Raw genomic sequence first — 20,091 nt, 5'->3', positions numbered from 1 at the left:
CTTGCCTCCTGTCCGGTCAGAGCCCACCTCCTGCTCTCTCTGATCCCATCCTTACCCAGTCACCCACTGTGGTCTAGGTCTCTTGCGCCCAGTAGGAGACTGCTGGCTATGTTTGTTTACTTTAGAGTCAAGGGAGCACAAAACTATCCAGAACCGTGGGCCGGCAGTGTGGCAGAGCAAGCCCAAGACCGTCCCAACTAGAAGTGTTAACTTTTTAAGAAATGTAGGAAAATAATGCTTCTTCTATTACTCAGATATTTTATGTGACTTACTTTATTAGTCAGGGTTCTCCAGAGACACAGAACCAATAGGATACAATGTTACAGAATGGGCCAAATTAATCACGATGTATGCGTGCCAGCTCTGAGGACTTAATCTTATTTCTGAGTAAATACTGCAAAGGGGTTCTGCAACTCATTAATTGTCTTTAATGAATAGCGCTGGCTCTTCCTTACATCTCTCCCCTCAGCCCTCTCAGTGGGGAAACCATGAGTCCAGATGCAAAGCTTGGACACTTTGCACGAAGACAACAGCAATTCTATGAGACACCACTGTCCATGTCTCAGCAATAATTGATAGCGCTGTGGCTTTCTCACATTACTGATTAAGTATTCAAAATAGAAGCCCGGCTTGCCTGTTCCAAATGCTACCTCATTACCCATCTGAATATACTCGTAAATGTTACCTTTCTGCATATTCAGAATAACCAACCCCTAAGCAATGTATCTGTCCTGTGTAACACCTAGTGACGTGTCAGCGGCGGTGAAAATTGTAGAGGTCTGAGCTGGGATTGCAGATCTGGAGGGTCCCTGAAGAAGAGCAGTTGAGTAGGGCTTTGACAGGGGGATAGCATTTGGCATCCCACTGTAATGGGGGTGGTCCTGGAGCTGTGGTAAGGAGAGGACCCCCTTCATCTCCAGATGCCAGGCTAGTCCTGTTGCCAAGGGAAACACCACTCAGGACACATTTCCTGCTCAGAGTACCAACAACTGCAGTTCTCTCCCAAAGTATAATTCGTTCTTATTTTTCCAGGAGTTAGGCAGACAGCTCCCAAACTGGGCCTCATCTTCCACCCGCCTCACCGGCCACCACCACAGTTACTGCACAAAAGAAATCTGTCAGCTGGAGAAGTGTGGCTGCCAGGATGCTTCCTGAAGAGGGATTACACCCCATTTTCAATGTGCCAATATTCCTAGGACTTTGCTAACCCTTTGGGAAAAGAGATTCTTGTTTATTTCAAGAGATGATCTCAGGTGGCCTTAGTCATGTGGGAAAACTTGGGTTGTTTGCTTACAGAAAGCTCCTCATAAACTCAGTCTGGGGTTTTTGCACGTCTAATGGGAGCCAGGTCTCCAAATGGAGCTGGTTTTAAATGCACTCTCAGAGTAGAAAGAACACAGGGTTGGCATTCCTCTCACCAAAGCGAGCAAGCTAGGAAAGTCTGAGCAAACAAGCTTGGAATCAAATGGTCAGAAAAATCCATTGCCTTGGGAGGTAAACGCAGGGAGCTGTGAGTATAAACTATGAGTCACATGACAAGAGACTCTGCTTAGGCAGAAGTAAAGCATGTTTTCCTTTAAATGATTAAACTTGGTTGAATGTAGTTCAAGAAATATTTTTCCTTCTGAACGCTTTTCCCCCCCCATGCTTAAAGAGTTTCAAGATGAGATTTGTTTTCTTAAAGAGAATACTTATGTCAATAGTTTCTGAAGTAGACACATCTGTGGACTTAGAACACCCAAATGACATAAAATAAGGTATTTGCCCCAACTCCTGCACCTAGATGGTTAAGATAGTACATCAAAAAAAAAAAAAAAGAGGGAGGTTATAAATACCTCCATAGTCTCTGGATACTAAAACAAATGGCTATGGACTTGTATCCCATGTTTATTCCTTTTTCTTGGGCAAAAGTTTTTGATGCCTGCTCCCAAAGTGATAAAATAATAAAATTTCAAGTGTGTGGTTTGGAAAAGTTGGCCAACATTTCATTTATACAATTACTCTGCAGTCCATTCTGGATTCAGCTTAATGTCAAGTCAACACATATGAGTTAAACCCAGGACATGTGAGTTGTCCAGCTTGGGAAAGGCTAGTTTTGTAAATAAGTGGGGAAGAGAGAAGCAGCAACCAAGTCGAAGAAAAATACAAGGACGACCACCACTAACATCACTGGGGTTGAGCCTAACAGCTTTGGGGCGTTTCCTGCTTTTGTTGTGGGGTTAGTTCACTTAAAAATAAGCATCTTTCTCCCTCCCTTCCTCCCTCTTTCTTTTTTCTCTATCCATTGACCAAAACCTAGAATGAATTATGATCAGTACTACTGGTATTTCCTTTGCTTTCTTCTTGTGCGGAAAGCATGCTTTCTCTGTCTCCCTCTTTTTAATTTTTTTCTTTCCCAAACGTGATTACTTTTTGATGAGTCTCAGCGTTCAGGAGCCAGATCTCAGAAGGGGCAGGAGCGGGATGGGAAAACGAGGGGCCTCACTGCCAGCTGCTGCGCTCGCCTCCGCTGAAAGGCAGGAGGGGCCGTCCGTGAGGATCGCCCCTTCCCTCCTTCTGTCCGTCTCAGGTCTGTGGGTGCGCGGGGGGGGGGGTGGGGGGGCAGGCACCTGAGGTGCCAGGCCCTGCACGTTCCTTAATATTACTCAACCCTCAGCGGTATTTTCATGCCCTGCCGCGTCCCCAATTGAACGTCTGAGGAATAGGAGGCTGCGAGAGGTGAAGTCGCCCGTGGTCCTGTAAGCTCCGGAAGGACAAGTCTGTGACGTCCCCTCAGTGATCCCACCCGCACCCCACGCAAACCTGTCGATGAGCGTTTGCCTTGGGTGTGCTTCCCACCAACGCACAGAAAGCCCTGCGGAGTTCACCCCAGGCCGCTCGGAGCCCCAATGTCTTCGGTTCTTCCAGGCTGCGGAGACCCGGCTAGAAGGGGCCGGACCCGAGGCGGTGGCGGGGCGGTGGAGGGAGACGGTGGAGGGAGACGGAGTAGGGGGTGTCTCCACGACCCAGTTGCATCGAGCCCCCGCGCCCCCCGCCCCGGTCCCCCCGCCATCCCGTTACCCCGCCCCTGGCTCTCGCTCTCGCACCAACTCGCCAGGCCGGGGTCCACACCCCCGCCCCAAGCCGCGCCCCCTTCCGCGTCCCCGCCCCCGGATCTCGTCCCCCCACCCAAGCCCAGGTTCTCACCCCCGCCCCCGGCGCCCCCCCAGCGCTAGTGCCTTGGCCGCCCCCACCCGGCCCAAGTTCACCCCCGGCCGCGTCCCCGCCCCTGGGCCGCTCCCGCGGCGACCGGCCTGCTCAGCGGGCGGCGGGTGCGCCATGGGCAGCGGCAGCAGCCGGAGCGGCCGGGCCCTGAGGCGGCTGCGCGGCCCCGACAGCCGGCCAGCGGGGCCCAGCGGGGCGGCCTCCGAAGGCGGGACGGGGCCGCTGTTCTCGGCGACCCCCGCGGCCCGGGAGGAGGCCCCGCAGGCAGCGGCTGAAGCGGCGGAGGGTGAGGCTGGCCCCGACCCCGGCCCCGCGGCGCCCGGCGACGGCCGGGACGAAACCCTGCGCCTGCTGGACCAGCTGTTGGCCGAGTCGGCAGCCTGGGGCGCGGAGGAACTGGCCTCGCGGGGCCCGGCGCAGCCCCGACCCGCCGCCGGCGCGGGGGGGCTCAGCCCGGTGAGTGTCGTGTGCGCGTCTCTGCCGGGAGTCCCTTCCCCGACGGCCGCGCCCGGGAGCGGTCTCTGCGGGGCCTCCGCCCTGGCCCCCAGACCCCGATGCCCTCCCTGCTCTCTCCCTGCTCCTCCCTCCCCAGATGCTGCTCTGCTCGTCCTCCCAGCCGCCTCCATCCCCCTGTGGGCTTCTTGGCCTGCGTGATGCTCTGTCCCCCCCCCCCCTCGCGTCTCCCCGCTGACTCGCCGTCTCCGAATTCCTCCGAGGTCAGGGCCTCTCCTTCCCATCTGATTTTCTCCCTGCCTGCCTCCTCTGGGTGCTCACTGCCTCTAGTTTGGGGTGACAGTGCTGGGAGCAGCCTTAAAGGGTAGGGGGACAGACGTCTCTTGGCAGAAAGGCATCTCTCGGACTTTCTTCTGGCCAGAGGTCCCCTTTCTTTCTTCTTGGAACTGTGTCCACCCGCAAAGTGCAGCTTCCCGGGCTCCTTCCAGCCCGGGAGGGAGCTGGCCAGGGGTGCTGTTTTCTCTCGGCTGCCTCCCCGCTTGGCAGTCCCTGGGGACACTGGTGGAGGAGGTGCTAAGTGGTGTGGCCGGGAGCCAAACAGTGGTTCACAGATGCCCTGCGAGTCAGACCCCTCAGGATCTCCCACTGGCTGGCCAAGCAATTCGCACACTACTGCCTATTTTTAAGATGCCTGGAATCTCTTTTTGGCTTCCGATTCTCTTTTCCAGAACACTTGTAACAACAGCCCTGCTATTCTAGAAAAACAATAAAAATGAGAACTCTGGTTTGGCGACAGTCTTCCCTCCAGCAGAGCTGAATGTACAAAATGGTTAATGTCAGCTCCTGGGCTTGAGGGCGAAGCTGCAGGCAGCACCCCTCCCGGGGAGCCAACCGCAGGCTCTGCTTAACTGAGGGACCTGAGGGAATGTCTTCCTGGGCAGCCACTAAGCAGTAGCATCCTGAAACGCCTCAGTGGGGGTGGGGGGGACTGGCCCACCCTGGACATTGCAGACAGCCTCCCACCCCGTCCTCCCGCCCAACCCCACCCCGTTACTCTCCTCCCCGTTACTCACTTTCCCCGTTACTCTCCCAAAGTGAGCTGCAGTAAGCAGGACTGAATTATATAACAGGATTCCTTTACGGCTGCATCAGCACTGTTATATAACACTAAAACTGGATAAACAGTTGAGAAAATTGGGGGAAATTCTGAGATAGCGTAGAAGCAATCTTTTAGTGTTCAGTTTTCAAGTGCTTTGGAAACTTGAAAAGTGAAAATGAGAAGAAAATAGAAAGAATGCCCCCCCCCACCTTCGCTGAGTATCATAGACTCTTAGGGTGCAGGGGCCGCCTTACTCATCCTCTCAGTCATCTCTCAGGTATTGTTTGAGCACCTACTGTACGCCGGGCATTGATCTAGGTGCTGGAGATGAACACAAATGTCACATAGTCCTTGCCCTGAAGTCCACAATCTGACGGGGGTAGGGGTGGGGTACACAGACAGAAAGCAGAATACAGTGCAGTTCAAGATCTGCATTGAGTCCGCAGGAGGAGCACTGAGCCCTTGAGAAGTCAGGGTGGCATTCCAGAAGGACAGCACTTGACCTGAATCAGGAGGGTCTGTGGCATTAGCCAGGCAAACTGGAGAAAAGCATCTGGGCAGAGAGAACCTCAGATGCAAAGGCAGGGGTGGCCCAGGAACACACAGGTTGACCCGGCTGTTGGCTGCTGTCCATGGTCGGAACGCAGCTACTCTGTAAGGGTTGGAAGCAGAGTCTCACAGTGCCTTGCCTGATGCCAGGCCTCAGCAGTTGCTACCACGTGCTGGTGGGCACGGGAAGGCACAGAAATGAAGTGGACAGGACGTTGCTGCAGCATGCTTGAGAGATGCTGAGGAAACCGTGGCACAGGAGTGTGAGTTCCCGCAGAGCTGGGACAAGCCCAAAGGGGACTCCAGTGAGGATGGTCAGCAGTGGTTTGGCCAGAACAGACGTCCTTCCACACCTAAAGCCCAGGAGCCCCATTACCAGCAAGGAGGGCAGCCCCCAGGATACCAATTCCGATTCCCACTGGACTTTGCCTCCTGACGGCTAATGTCCAGGATCCCTTTAGTTTCTTGACAGTTTGAGAATCACAGATTGCTAGAGCTGTAAAGGGCCTTATCAACCACCCAGGGCTGTCTTGTCATGTACACTGGAGACCTGTGGGTCCAGCACGGTGATGCCCAAGTCTCCAGTAAGGACCAGGATGCAGGCCAGGTGCAAGGACCTGGCTGTCCGTCATGGCTGAGTCTGGAGGACGAACAGGGTAGGAAACAGGTCACCTACCTACCGCCTGTTCATGAGTCTAGTTAAGTACTCAGTAAATGTTGATTGACTGGAGGCTTGGTAGAATTATGTGAAAATGTATGTGAATGTGCTTTATAAAGTGACAAAACACTACACAAATGTAATTTATTGTTATTTTCCTCCAATCCTACTCCCTTTACCTTCTCCAGGTCTCCCTGAATTTCTTTCTCGTTGGAAACACATTCCTGAAGGCCAGGACCCTAGGACTGGTGGCCTCAGAGTCAGAGGGTCCCTTTGAAAAAGTTCTTTGTCATATTAGCAATGCAGAGCAGCTTTCACAGTCGAGGCCACCTGCACCCGCAGCTTTTGCTGCCAGGGACGCCGTGAAGTGCGGACAACAGCGCCTTCTGGTGGTGAGAGGGCGGAACCTGATTGGCAAAATCCTGAAAATTGCTGGGGTTGGGAGACAAGGTGCCAGGAGAGCCAGTACACTGTTCTTTCTACTGTATGTTAGAATTTCCCACAGAAACATAAAAAAACCCAACCAATCAGATAAGCCTGGGGTTCAAAGAAGGATAATTCTTAGATAAGGAGGAAGGGGGAAGTCTATGCATGCAGTGGAGTATTACCCAGCAATAACAGGGAGTGAACTACTGATACAGGCCATGTGGGTGGATCGCAGAACCACTATGCTAAGTGAAAGAAGCCAGACAAGAAAGAGTGCACACTGTGCTATTCCACGTATCTAGGCTACTAGAGGGTGCACATGAGACTGAGACAGTGGCGACAAAGCAGGTCAGTGGTTCCTGCAGGTGGGAGGGCTGGTGGGGGGGGCAAGGTGAGGCAGCACAGAGGAGGTGAGGGACGTGTTTAGCATCTTCATTGTGGTGATGGGTTAGCAGGTATATGCACAGGTCAAAACCTACCAAACTGTATCCTTTAAACAAACATCTGCTGCTTCTATGTTGATTGTAGATATATGTCATTGGTATGTGCACGTATATAGTACATAGAAAGCTGTTAAGAATTGAGAGTTAAGGGGAGAACGCTGTAAACAGAAGAAGCAGAATATAATACATTTTGGTAAATAAGCGATGTCATGGATTTTCTCACTGTTGCTACTTCGCTTTTCTCAAAAAACCCTACTTGTAAGAGTCACAGGAGACTAAGAGATCATCTCATTCAATTCTTCCCATACTAGCCCTGACAATTAAGTTGGTAACCTGTTGCAACGATGTCGCTAACCTTTTTTGATATCAGAGGGATTATTCACTATGAGTTTGTACCAACCGGACAAACAGTTAACCAAGTTTCCTATTTGGAAGTGCTGAAAAGGCTGCGTGAAAAAGTGAGACGACCTGATCTTTTCGCCAACAATTCATGGCTCCTGCATCACGACAATGCACCAACTCACACGGCCCTGTCTGTGAGGGAGTTTTTAGCCAGTAAACAAATAACTGTATTGGAACACCCTCCCTTCTCACCTGATCTGGCCCCCAGTGACTTCTTTCTTTACCCGAAAATAAGGAAATATTGAAAGGAAGACATTTTGATGACATTCAGGACATCAAGGGTAATATGACGACAGCTCTGATGGCCATTCCAGAAAAAGAGTTCCAAAGTTGCTTTGGAAGGTGGACTAGGTGCTGGCGTCGGTGCATAGCTTCCTAAGGGGAGTCCTTCGAAGGTGACTGTCCTGATATTCAGCAATGAGGGATGTAGCACTTTTTCTAGGATGAGTTCGCGAACTTAATTGTCAGACCACGTATTTTCTCTGCTTCTCCTTCAGCTGTAGTTTTTCAGAGCCTGCCTAGGATCTCGAGTGATGACACATCCCTGCCCCGCCCAAACACGCACGTCTTCCTGAGCTCAGCCGGGTTCCCAGGGCCCCAGCCCAGGCGCCGCCCCCCCCATCCGCCCCACCCCCCCCCATGGTTCAGATGTCTGACCACAAGATGGCAGGACGCCAGCGGGCTGGTGGCAGAAGCTTGTGTCTGCGCTAGGCCTGGACCAGCCAGCAGGGGCTGCTGTGTCTTCACGTTTCATCCAAGCTCCCCTGGCTGCTTTAACAAGCTGTACTGCTGGGAGGGCGTCTAACACATTTCCCACCTGAGAAAGGCAAGTTAAAGGCGGCGACAAATTGATGAGAGAAAGGACCACAAATTCAAACTGCAGGCACAGAAAGAAACACGGGTGAAAACTGAACAGGTGTAATAAGGCTGAGCCGTTAGGGAAATGACAAAGGAAAGAGCATGACCTTTCTTTCGGAATGCAGTTTTAGAGTGTACAGCTCAGACGTGATGGTGTGCCCGTCGTCCCTGCCCTGCAAGGGAGGCCTCCAGTATGTCCCCGTTAGTAGTAAGCAGAGCAGCGTGAAGAAGTGGAGCCCGGGCTTCCTGGAGATGTTTGATTCTAGTCTTGTGCCCTCCTGATGGGAAAAACTGCATCTGTAACAACACCTTGAAATCTGGTGATGAAAAGCAAAGCCACGGCAGGTGACAGCAAAAGCTGGTTCCAGCAGAAACTGACAAGAGGGAACTAGGGTCTCTATAGAAAGACTTTATAAAAAACAGCTGAAGGATGGTTGGGTCGAAGTATTACTTTTCTTCTGTGTTGCCCCTGAGACTATAACCAGGCCCAGTATTGGAAGCTGTAGGGAGGCTGATTGTGTCAATGTAAGAGACATATACTATCTTATACTATCTACCCACGAGAATTGAAAGAATTTGAGCGTCTCAAATAGGCATCTGTACACCCATGTTCATAGGAGCGTTATTCCCAATAGCTAAAAGGTGGAAGCAATGCAAGTGTCCATCGACGGATGGATATACAAAATCATGAACAAAATGGATAAAGAATGTGGTGCAGTTGTCCCTCAGTACGTAACCATAGGGGACTGGTTCCATGTCCCCCTGCGGATACCAAAATCCACGGATGCTCAAGTCCCTTGTATAAAATGGTGTCGTTTTTGCATGTAACCTATGCACAACCTCCCGTATACTTTAAATCATCTCTAGGTTACTAATACCACCTAATATAATGTAAATGCCATGTAAAAAGTTGTTCTACTGTATTATTTACTTGTTATACTGTGTTAATGACAAATAATAGTCCATACGTGTCCGGTACGATGCAGCCCTCGCTGTCCTGACGACACCGTGCATTTCAGCCACACATTTTGTTTTTCCGAATATTTTCCATCAGCAGTTGGCTGAATCTGGGGGTGCAGAACCTGTGGATATGGAGGGCCAACTGTATTCCATACAACTGAGTGTTATTCAGTCTTAAGGAGGAAGGAAATTCTGGTACATGCTACATGGATGAACCTTGGGCACATTATGCTAATGAAATAAGCCAGACACAAGAGGACAAATATTGTGTGATTCCACCTAGACGAGGTGTCTAAAGGAGTCAGATTCATAGGACAGAACGTAGAATGGTGGTTGCCAGGGGGTTGAGGGGTGAGAGTTGTTGTTTAATGGGGACAGTTTCAGTTTTGTTACATGGAAAGAGTTCTTGAGATTGGTCACACAACAATGTGAATGTACCTAATACTGAACTGTATACTTAAAAATGGTTAAGATGGTAAATTTCAGGTTATGTTTGCCAATTAAAATTTTTGTTTGATAAAAAGAAAATTACAAAGAACTTTGAGATAGTCTGGGCTGCCCTGAGCTGGAATGGGCTGCTTCTCGCAGCAGTGGAGGGTGTGTGTGTGTATGTGTGTGTGTCTTTCCCTCCTCTCTCTGTCCTTCACTGCCCCATCCCCATTCTCTATCCCTCTTCCCATTGTGAATTCCTTGCTGACTTGGGAGTCATTTCATCTTTATACTCTTCAAAGGCACAGTGAGCCTTCCGAGAAATGTGCAGTGAAGATTGACTCCCGTCGCAAGCTCAGCAGCCACCAGCAGCCACAGTTGGCTCCTTGGGTACCCCTGGAGCAGGGCTGTGCACCTTTGCTATGTGGCCAGTGTCCCCTCGGAGATAATGCCAGGCCGGCAAGAACAACCTTTTCTGGCCAGTGCATTGAAGTGAACTTGGCTTTGTGTCCGATGGTGTCCAAGAGTAAAGGGAACAGAATTTAGGGTCCAATGAAAGTAAGGAATCTAATAGTAGATCCCTCATAAACTAGGACCCTCAGTGGTCCTTTAAGACTGAATAATATTCCATTGTATGTATCCCTAGGGATTGCAAGTAATGTGTAACAGCACAGAAGAGAGCAGGAGGGTAACAAAGCAGAGAAGCTATAACCACGGTCTAACCACCTTTTAGGGTTGCAGCCCAAATTCCCATCACTGGGTGGCCCAAAATATCTACACACATAGATTTAACACATTTTTTGCGGGAAACGAGTAAACTCGTCATATCGCTTTTGATACCAAAGCGCGGGAGACGAGTTAACTCGTTTTGTTCCGCTAAGCGGTGGGACGCGGGAAACTTGTAAACAAGGGCGCCAAACGGGTGACGGACTACGCATTATCTATTGTCAGCGGTACCTTATGCGTCTACCTGCCGATACAATAAATTTGGGACCGAACAAAAACAATAGCCATAAAAGTAAATAGCGGTAATATTTACCAAAAAAAGACACAATGATTCCAACAAAGGATTTAGTTTTTGCATTTTTGTTCGTGTCTCCAGTGACTCCATTATACTGCTTTCGTTCGGACGTCTTACTTTCGTGTTTCTGAGTTCATTCTGCTTTTATAAAATATTTTTTGTTTTAAATTACTGAAATTTCGTACAAAATACCTAACTACTGTTGTGATTGGTGCAAAATCATAGTTTTTTTTGAACTGCCTCTAGTTTCTTTTCTGATAAATATTATTTTTGAAAGTGATAATTTTATTATCCCTGGACATGAATCAAGATACATACGAGAGTGACGATGAATTGTTTGTTGACAATTTATCTAATTATTCCTGCCAAAGCGGCGTACCGCAGTGAAACGCGGTACATGTGCAAGTTTTGTAATGTACCCCTGCACAAAGGAAAGTGTTTCGAACGCTACCACACAGTGAAGCACTATTAGGTTATAGTTTTTTTTATAAGATCTGTTGAAAATTTCGAAAACATATTGTAATTTTGTATACATAAAATTATTTTGACTGTGAAAGAGTGTTTTTTTCTATGTTTACCTAGAATGTAGTAATTTTGTGTACATAAAAAATAGAATAACACATATTTTGCAAAGTAAATAAATAGAGACCTCTTTTTAAACTAAAACACTGAAAGTTTCATAGAAAAATATCAAATAGATCGAAAGATATGAATATTTACGGAAAGTCTAATTTTGGCGAGAAAATGTCAAAAAAGCCCCGTGTTACGACGCGATTTGGCGGGAAAATGCCCGCTTACTAATTTAAAGTGGTCTCAGACCGGAATGCCTCCTAAGGTGCCTGGCAAGAGCAAATGCACGTCCTCTCTGGAGGAAGTCATCTTCCACTTAGGCCTCAGAGAATACCCACAAAGAAATTCCCAAGGATAACAACGCAGCACACACTAAAAAATAACCAACTACCTAAGGAACCAAGAAACAATAGATAACAAAACTAGATCAATGAAGACTTTAGTTATTTGGATTACCAGACAGAGACTATAATCAACTATGTTTATTACGTTTAAGGAAACTACCTGCAAAGGACATGGACCTATAAGAAGTGACCTAGCATTTTTGAAAAAGAACCAAATGGAACTTGTAGAAATGAAAAATACAATAAACAAAATGAAAGATTTTTATGGTATGGGTTAACATGAGATTAGACAAAGGTGAATAGAAGAAAACAGAGGACACAGCAAAGAGAGGCAAGGATGTGATACAGGATCGCTCAAGGAGAAAACCACAGCAAACCTAGGAAGCTGTGAAGCAATGAAAACTTTCAATAAAGGGACAAGACAAAGACGCCTGTTATCATCACTTCTTTCCAGTGTAGTACTTACTGGAGGTCCTAGCCAGTGCAGAAAGGATCGGGAAAAACTGTATAAGGACCGGAAAGGGAAAAAACCAAATGGTCATTATTCCCAGCTGATGTGAAAATACCAAAGTATCTATAAATAATTAGGACTAATAAAAGAGTTTAGTAAGACTGCTAAACACCCCCTACACACATACCATATATATATATTTCAGTCATATATCTACAGCAACAAGCAGGTAAAAAATAAAATTCCATCTAAAAAAGATAACACTGATAACAGCATAAGTATCAAATATCTAGGAATTGGTCTAAAAGGAGATATCCACAGCCTCTACAGGGAAAATGATAAGACTTCTTAAAAGACGTCTAAGAAGCCCTGAATGAATATATTCCCTGTTTATAAATCAGAAGACTTATTACTATAAAGATATCAATTCCCCCTAAAATGATCTGTATAGTAAATACAAGCCCAACAAAATCCCCAAGGGGGGACAAGCTGAGTCCAGTACATACATATGAAAGTACAAAGAACCAAGAATAGTCAAGCCTTTTGAAAACAAAACAGGTGGGAAGACTTGCTTCAGCTTACTGTCAAGGCTGTGCTGCGTCACATGTACTACGCGTGTGCACCCTTGACTTAGGATGGAGACGCACTGGGGCACCTCAGGGAAGGCGTTCAGGTGCAGGTCGTGAGGTGGGAGATGGGGGTGCTGGCCAGGTAGCTGTCTAGGAAGGGGGAGCCTGTGTGAGCTTTGTAAGGTGCCCCCCTCCTGCAGCCTCAATTTCCCACCTGTAAAATGAGTGGGTAAACTAGATGTCTGGAGGGAGCCTTTCTGGCTCTGCTTTCTCGGGTCCTGGGTTGGTTGAATGTCCATCGTCCATCAGCAGAAAGCCAGAGCGTTAGGAGGCTGCACCACTGACAACCTTCTGATGCCTCTTCCTTTTGTCCTTCTCAAGGTGTCCCCTACACAGAGTGCTGAAGGCCATCCCGAGAGCAGCAGCGTCTCCGAGTAAGTACAGGGAAGCTCGTCTCTGCCCGAAGCCACAGGCTGTTCTGTTTGCTCCAGCTGCTCCCAGAATGCTCATTGCTCCCATTTTTCTCCAGGTCCCAGCTTCTTTTCCAGATGCAGCTCTCTCTTTACATGCAAAACTCTACCCCTCAGAGGACGGTCCCTGTCCTGGGAAAGTGCAAAAGCCTTACAGTCTCACAGCACCTCTGGCCTTCCCGTGAAAAAGGCCATGACCCAGATCACACAGGGCATTTCCCATCCCCCTCTCACTCATTCACCTGGATTGAGACACAGACCTTGGCCGTCAGGAGTTTGCAGCCTAGAGGGGAGACAGATGGACTCCACTGTCCCATGATGGTGTTATCAGGAAAATGTATTTAAAACCCCCGGAAAGTGCCCACTGAGGACCCCAGGCCCAGAGACCTGGGCTCGTCTGTTCCTGGCCTTCCACACGGCCCTGCGCTGCGTGAGGCTTTCAGGGCACCGGAAGCAGCCAGTGGGAGGGGGCACACTGGAAGGAGCGGCTGGGGTGACCCTGGACCCCTGACCCATTCCCACTTTAGTTTTCTTGTGTCTAATGGGGTGACAGTGATCTGCACCTTGTCCCTGGATGCCGATGACTACTGCTCAAAACCACGGATGTGAAAAGTTGTGAAAATTCTGGCTTAATGGCTATTCTTATTACCAATTCCAAATGGTTTGGGGGCAAGAATCTTGCTGGCTTCCCTTACGTACCAAACCTTGGCAGAGGTCCCTCCCTGGACAGGGAGGCCTCTTCAGAAGTGCAGGCCACAGCAGGTCAGAGGGGACAGAAGCAGCCTGGGCTCACGGAGGAGCTGGTGTTTAAATGGTTGGCAGGACCCTCGGAGGAAGGAGTTCAGGGAGGAGAGAGAAGGGAGGAACTGGTGGTCCAGGTGGCAGGAGCCGAATAAGCCAGACACACAGGTCTGAACACATCACTTATTCGGGACACGGCACACAGGCTGCTGGCGGTTAGCACAAGGTCTGTGGAAAGGAGTGGACAAGAGGGGTGTTTGGAAATGTAAGAGGGCCTTGAATGCCGAGCTGAATGCGCTGGCCACTGCTGTCAAGTAGGATGTTGGGGCTGGCTCTGGGCGTTGGGGCACCAGCATGGCAGCAGCAGAACGCGTACACGGCTCTCCCCGCTCACACCGGCAGCCAAGGCCGAGGGCGGCCCTGTCAGCACCGCGCAGAGCCCTGGGCCTTTTCCTCCTCCTCACTCACTATGCAGATTCCCAAGGGCACTGCCCTGCACCTGCCAGTGGGAGGGGTCTGCTGCCAGGTCACTGTGACTGTGGGCAAGTCATTTCTCATTTGCTAACGGTGCTGGCTTGGGTGACTCCCTAGAGGTGTTTTTCCTGCTGGGAAGCCCCCAGACCCAGCAGTGACGCCCTGGGATGCCTGTTGGACAGCTGGCTTCCTGCTCAATCCCCTGGCTTGGCCACGAGACCCTGTTGCCCTTCAGGGTGTTCCAGGTGCCTCGTCCTTTTCCGCATTCCTTCTCACTGGCCTCTTCAGTGAGCCCGGGAGGGGACAGGAAGTAGCGCTGGTTGGGCCTCTCCTCCATACCAGGCTCTTTGCTGGGACCTTAGAATACTGCTGTGCTGGGAGCTGTTTCTGCCCACTGCTTCCTGGCGCCAAGCTCCGTGCTAGACACATGACCTTCGGCATCTCAGCTCACCCTCAGCAGGTCCTGTGAGCTCCCAGCACCCTGGAGGTGCAGGAGCAGGGAGTAAATCAGGCAAATGGCTGTGACGCCATAGCTCCCATTTGCTGAGGGCAAGGTTCAGTGTCACATGCTGTCCATGCATTATCTTATTTATGCCTCAGAATGAACCTATGACCACAGCTCCATTTTAGAGAAAAACATTGTACCTGAGCTAATAAGTGGCAGAGCTGGGATTTGAAGAGGGTCCTCCCACCCTCGAGCCCTCACCCTGCAGGCGCTGGCTCCCTCATCAGCGAAGGTCTTGGTGGCTGAGGCCAGGGAGATGAAACCAGAGAACAGGCCGAGGCCTGCCCACTCATGCAAGAGACTGAGACGTGTCCCCAGGGCAAAAAGGCTTTGGGTTGGTTTTAGGATGGATCAGAATTCCATAAAGGGGCCATTCTGGTTGTCCAGTAGAGATAATGAGTTTGAAGGCGACACCCTGTCTCCTGACACCGCTGTCTGTGCTTCTGGCCCCCAGAGCCCCAGGCAGCAGCCACAAGAGGCCCGAGAGGCAGTCAGCCATCGCCTACGACTACTCGGAGGAGGAGCTGATGGCCAGCATCGAGCAGGAGTACTGCCGCTGAGGCCCCGCCAGCCAAGGCTAGGGTGCCCCAGTTCTCCACACCTGACGAATGCCTGATGGGACCTTTGCACTGTCTTCCCTCTGGTGGAAGGTGGAACACCATAGCAGTGAGGCCATGAGAGCCTTAGGACGTTCCCGCCGACCAATGAGAAAGCCTACAAGGACGCCCCGCAGGGCCAGGAGAACCATAGCTTGACGGGAAGGTGGGACTTCTGCTGGACCCAGGTGTGGCTGCGCTCTGGAAGGGCAGGGTGACCGGGTGGCCAGGAGGCAGGCCTGAGCAGCTGGTGAGAGCGTTGGCACAAAGGGGCACTGCAGGCGACGGCAGCTCTGGCCTAAGCCGGAATCGGTCCCAGCTTGTCCCAAGTTTACCCCACACAGCAGCTTCCCTGGCATGACCTGCAAATGCAGGATCGCCTCAGAAACCGACACATGGCCACTCGGCACTGTCCCCAGACGCACAGGCCTGTTGCCATCATGAGCAAATGGGCATTTCCACGAACTTCCATCATTTGACGAGAGTGCCTCTGATCAGATGTTCCACAGCCGGGAAATGTTTTCCTGCAAAGTCAGAGGATGGTACCACAGCGCCTGTAGGGTTGGCTCAGAACCGCCCCAAAGCGAGAGCTATTCCTCATCCAAGCCCAAGCCATTTCTTTGGATATAACGACTAAAGACATTACTATTTTAGTAATACACATGCTTCTTTTATAAGAAGTTAAAATTGTATTTCTCACAAGACGGATCAGGCCTTGAATTTAATGATATAAAATGTTTACAATTTCACATCATTTTGTGAAAATGGAACACGTTCAGCTGGTTTCCAAGAGAAAGATGATATCTCTGCATTTGCCAGTGGAAACGTCATAAAACCCTCAATGAGGTAAAAGTGCTAAGGAAAAAAAATCCCTCATGTAGTTAAACAGTCTGTCAGTGTCAAAGTGAAGGCACTTCATCAAAGCTAAGAAATCAGAGCAGTTGTTCTCAGGCCTTTTTGCTTTATTCTTTGAATTCAGAAAAAGTGTCTTCTGATCAGTGGCTCGCCAGATAAAGCTGTGTGCGCCGCTGGAAGCACCGCCCCACTGGGGAGCTGAGGGCACGGGTCCTGGAAGGGCGGGCTGGGCCCAGGGGAGCCCTGCTTGCATGAACCACGGCCACGTGCCACCTCGGGCCTTCTCTTGGTAGGTGGGTGTTGCTTCTGAGCCTGAGCCTTTCTCCTCTGGAGCTGCGTGTGGGGTCTGCACCTGGACAGGGAGGGCCGTGGCTGAAAGAGGCAGGAGGGAAAGGGCTCCAGGTCCGAAGCGACGAGGGCGCATGTTAATGTCTGGAGCAGGCTCAGCACCACACTCGTGTCTCCTGGTTTCTGTGCTGTGTGACTGCCTCTGAGATGCTACAAAGCACCAGGAATTTAGACAACATGCCCCATTCCCGGCTCCGTTTTCTTGGGGAAGGAGCTGCTCCACGCCGTGCTGTCACAAGCATTCTTAAGCCTCCTCGGGCCCAGTGTAGGCTCCCTCCTCCTCACTGCAGCATGAGCTTTTCTAAGACAGTCCCTCCCCTTTGACGTTCAAAAGTCCTGGCGCCATTTCTCCCAGGGCTGCCAGTCTTGGCTGTGCCAAGTCAGCATGGGTGGACGCCCCTACTTTCTGTTCAGCGGGGCCCTCATCACACCTCCTGAGCCCCTGCTGCCCTGAGCCTGGCACCCTGCTAGCTGCGGGGCTTGTGCGGAACACCACGATCTGGTCCCCACCAGTGTATTCACCTGGCAAAGGTCAAGGCCGTCAAAGACTTGTAGCCAAAGCGCCATCGAAGGTCTAACCTGTGGGGTTTTTTCTGTTCCAGCTATCATGAGGCAGGAGAAGAGCCTCAGTTGCCATCAAAAGGATAAATCACAGCTGAGGCTCTGAAGGTCAGTGCCCTCCTATAGGAAGGACGCAACATAAAGTCAGACCACTGGTGTGGTGACATCTGGGTCCCCTAGGAACAAATCAGATCGGAACTGGGGCTCCATTTTCTGGTGTGATGAAATCCTTTAATTTCTAGAGTTGGAAAAGGAAAAGCTGCCTTTTCTGTGAGCTGTGGACCCTGGCAAGGAAAGGTGACACTTATTTTAAGTCCTAGAGTGGTGGATGACATCTGATGGACACTCCGTGGAGCTGGTGCCTGGGGGCACGGAGACAGAGACAAAATGAACGTGTGATTTCATGTGACACTGGGGGTGCAGGGCGGTCCTTCTAAGAGCCAGGCCTTCACCAAGGTCAGGGGTCTGTGGCCAGTTGTCAACAATGACACTACATAGCAAGAATCACAGCCGTGGTGTTGCTTGGACTTCCTGCTTTCTCCCTGGGGAGTGGCCAACACTCATTGTGAGCTAACTCAGCCCCAAGAGGTTTAGGACAATTTGCAGGAAGGGGAGAAACTGCAGAGGGCGGGGCTGACTTTCCTACTAATCTGGCAGAAAACGATTTGAGTGAAAAATAAAAATAATACGACCTTAGTAGCACCTTACGTTAGTGAAGCACAGGTTACAGAAACATTCTTTTTTTCCTTTCTTTTAAAAAATATATACAACTACTTGAAGAGGGCTTGCTCCATTCCAGGCTCTATGCTAGGCGGCCCTGGAAGTAAAAAATAAAGATGCCACAGGAATAAACCAAATGCAGTGAAAGCACAGATGAGGGGCAAATAACTCTGCCTGCGTTTCCTCAGAATTCCTGCAGGCTACGCTGCTCACCCATCCTTGGCAGTAGCCAGGCCCCCTTCCTGTGCAGCAAGTGGGGACAGGGGAGCTGCTAGGGGGCCCAGACTCTAGTATGCGATCTCGGGATCTTAGCTTCCTGAGTGTTCAGTGGGCAAACAGTGCCTGATCTTCCTACTACCCACGATAACTGGGAGGCCTGAACGTGCTCTGTCATTGCAAAGCCCACGTAAGGAAGTAGGGGCCTGGTTATGTGGAAGGGGGACCCTGTCGGGCTCCTTGGTGTAGATGGGGGAGTTCATCTGTGCCACAGGAGGCCACAGCTGGGACTGGGGCTTGGGGTTTGGCCTACCAAGAGGCACAACTCTCCTCAGGGACACCCCCCCAAGATTATAAATGAGGTGCCCTGGCTTCGAGCCCCACCCCATTTGCTAGCAGGAATTTTGCATTTTTCTGATGGTCTCTAAATAAATGGTTCAGAGGTTCCCCCAGAGGTGTTTCCATGAATTGTGTGTCACCTGCCCTGGGAGCTGATGCTCAGTTGAGCCCCCTTGAGGCTGACCACAGGCCTTGTGAGTGAACTCAGTGGCTTCAAGGGTACCTGCCAAAGCCAAGATGCCAGGGCCTTACTAGTGGTCAGAACCTGGAGTGTTGAAGGAGCCCAGAGGCTGCCACCAGAGCCGGTGGGGAGAGCTGGAAGCTCAGCACTCAGCTGCTACTGTGCTGTACTGTCATCTCACGTACGTGCATATCCTCCCCAGCACTTGGCTGTGGCATCTTGTCGCGTATCATCTTTGTTTGTTGGCCAGTTTGTATGCTGAGCTCAGCAAGACCATGCTGGGGGGAGGAAGCGTATGTGCTGAGCCAGCTCCGAGCAATCCTGGGACCCACAAGGCTTCGTAGGGAGTGGGAGAGACCTTCGAAGAGGGTGTCCCTAACTTAGAAGTGACTGTTGCAGCCCTCTGGGGTAGGGAGTCCTTGCTGCCTGGGCTTCCTCCCAGGATGGGGTCCAGCTGTTAAGAAAACGTCTCACGTTCCTCATGAAAGTCCCTAAGCAAAGAGGCAGGCTGAAAACAAAGGTCCAGGGGATGTTACAGCTGGAATGTAGAAGCTGGTGACAACAGAGGGAGGACAGCAGGCACAAAGTCACAAAGCTGAGGCTAACAAGCTGGTGGCTGTCACCCCGACGCTGAGGGGTTTGGAGGTAGAGAGACTTTTCTAGGTGGACTGCTAAGTGCAAAGCCTGCTGTGATCATTTACTGCCTTTCCCCAACACGCCTACGTGCACACGCACACCCATGACCAGGACCAGCGTGGGCCACGAATCCCATTACATAGCTTTGTCACCATCACAGCCTGGGATGGGTGACAGACGGATGTGGAGTGTGAAGGGCGTCCAGGGTGACTTTGCACCTGAACAGCTACAAGGATGGACTCACTGTTCCTTTAAAGACAATGGGGTCAACTGTGAGAAGAGCAGGTGTGGGAAGATGAGGGGCTTGGCCATTTTAACACATTGCGTACGGCGGGGTTTAAATCCCTGATGAAGATTCTCGTGATCCGTACGCAACGTGTTAAGTCTGAGATGCTGACTGGACAGGTCTCAAGTAGATAGTTGTTATGTAGGAATTTGAAGCTCAGGCAGGACGTACAAAGGAGAAAGATACATTCAATACATTCGGGGTCTTTCTTTGTGGTAGACACACTACTTTTATCTGGTCACAAGGCTGGAAAAGTCACCAAGGTTGTGAAGGGGAGTAGAAAAAGGGTCAGGGAAAAGAGGGGTCCAGCAAAGCGACAGTGAGGTAGGAGAAAAGCAGGAGTGTGTGGCCTGCAGGGGGACAACCAACTGTCCATGCTGCCGAAAGACAACTGCGATGACAGATCTGGCGACATCCACAGCTCCTTCAGTGGGGTGGGTTCACCCCAAGACAGAATGCACCCCAAGAGCAGGAATGCAGACTGTGGTCAGTGATGTCCTTTTACAGCCTGGGCTGGGGGCGGAGGGAGGCGGGAGGCGGGGGAGACAGGCTTCCTCCCAGCCCACCTCCTGGCACAGGGAGAGCTCGAGGACAGGGACACAGGGTTGCCCAGCACCCACGGTCCTATTCTGCCGGGACCAGACCCAACGTCAGAAGAGACCAACACAGAAGAGTCTCGCCATACGTTTCTTTCAGGAAGAGCTCTCCAAGGAATCTGGAGCGTGCC

General features: G+C 50.7%; 1 long non-coding RNA gene across 2 annotated transcripts; it reads left to right on the top strand.

The window, feature by feature from the left end:
* Positions 1–2,429: 2,429 nt before the first annotated feature.
* LOC109460503 (uncharacterized) lies at positions 2,430–18,374 on the top strand. 2 transcript variants are annotated; one of them, XR_012496245.1, is made up of 5 exons: positions 2,430–2,569; positions 2,657–3,660; positions 6,152–6,355; positions 12,818–12,870; positions 15,081–18,374. It is a non-coding gene; the product is annotated as an uncharacterized LOC109460503 (long non-coding RNA). The 2 variants fall into 2 exon arrangements; XR_012496246.1 differs by lacking the exon at positions 6,152–6,355.
* The last annotated feature ends 1,717 nt before the right edge of the window (positions 18,375–20,091 follow it).

The sequence above is a fragment of the Rhinolophus sinicus genome, linkage group LG05, assembly GCF_036562045.2.
Source record: "Rhinolophus sinicus isolate RSC01 linkage group LG05, ASM3656204v1, whole genome shotgun sequence".
Lineage (NCBI taxonomy): Eukaryota > Metazoa > Chordata > Mammalia > Chiroptera > Rhinolophidae > Rhinolophus > Rhinolophus sinicus.
Note: the sequence above shows the minus strand (reverse complement) of the source record. Positions and strands in the feature narration are given on the sequence as shown.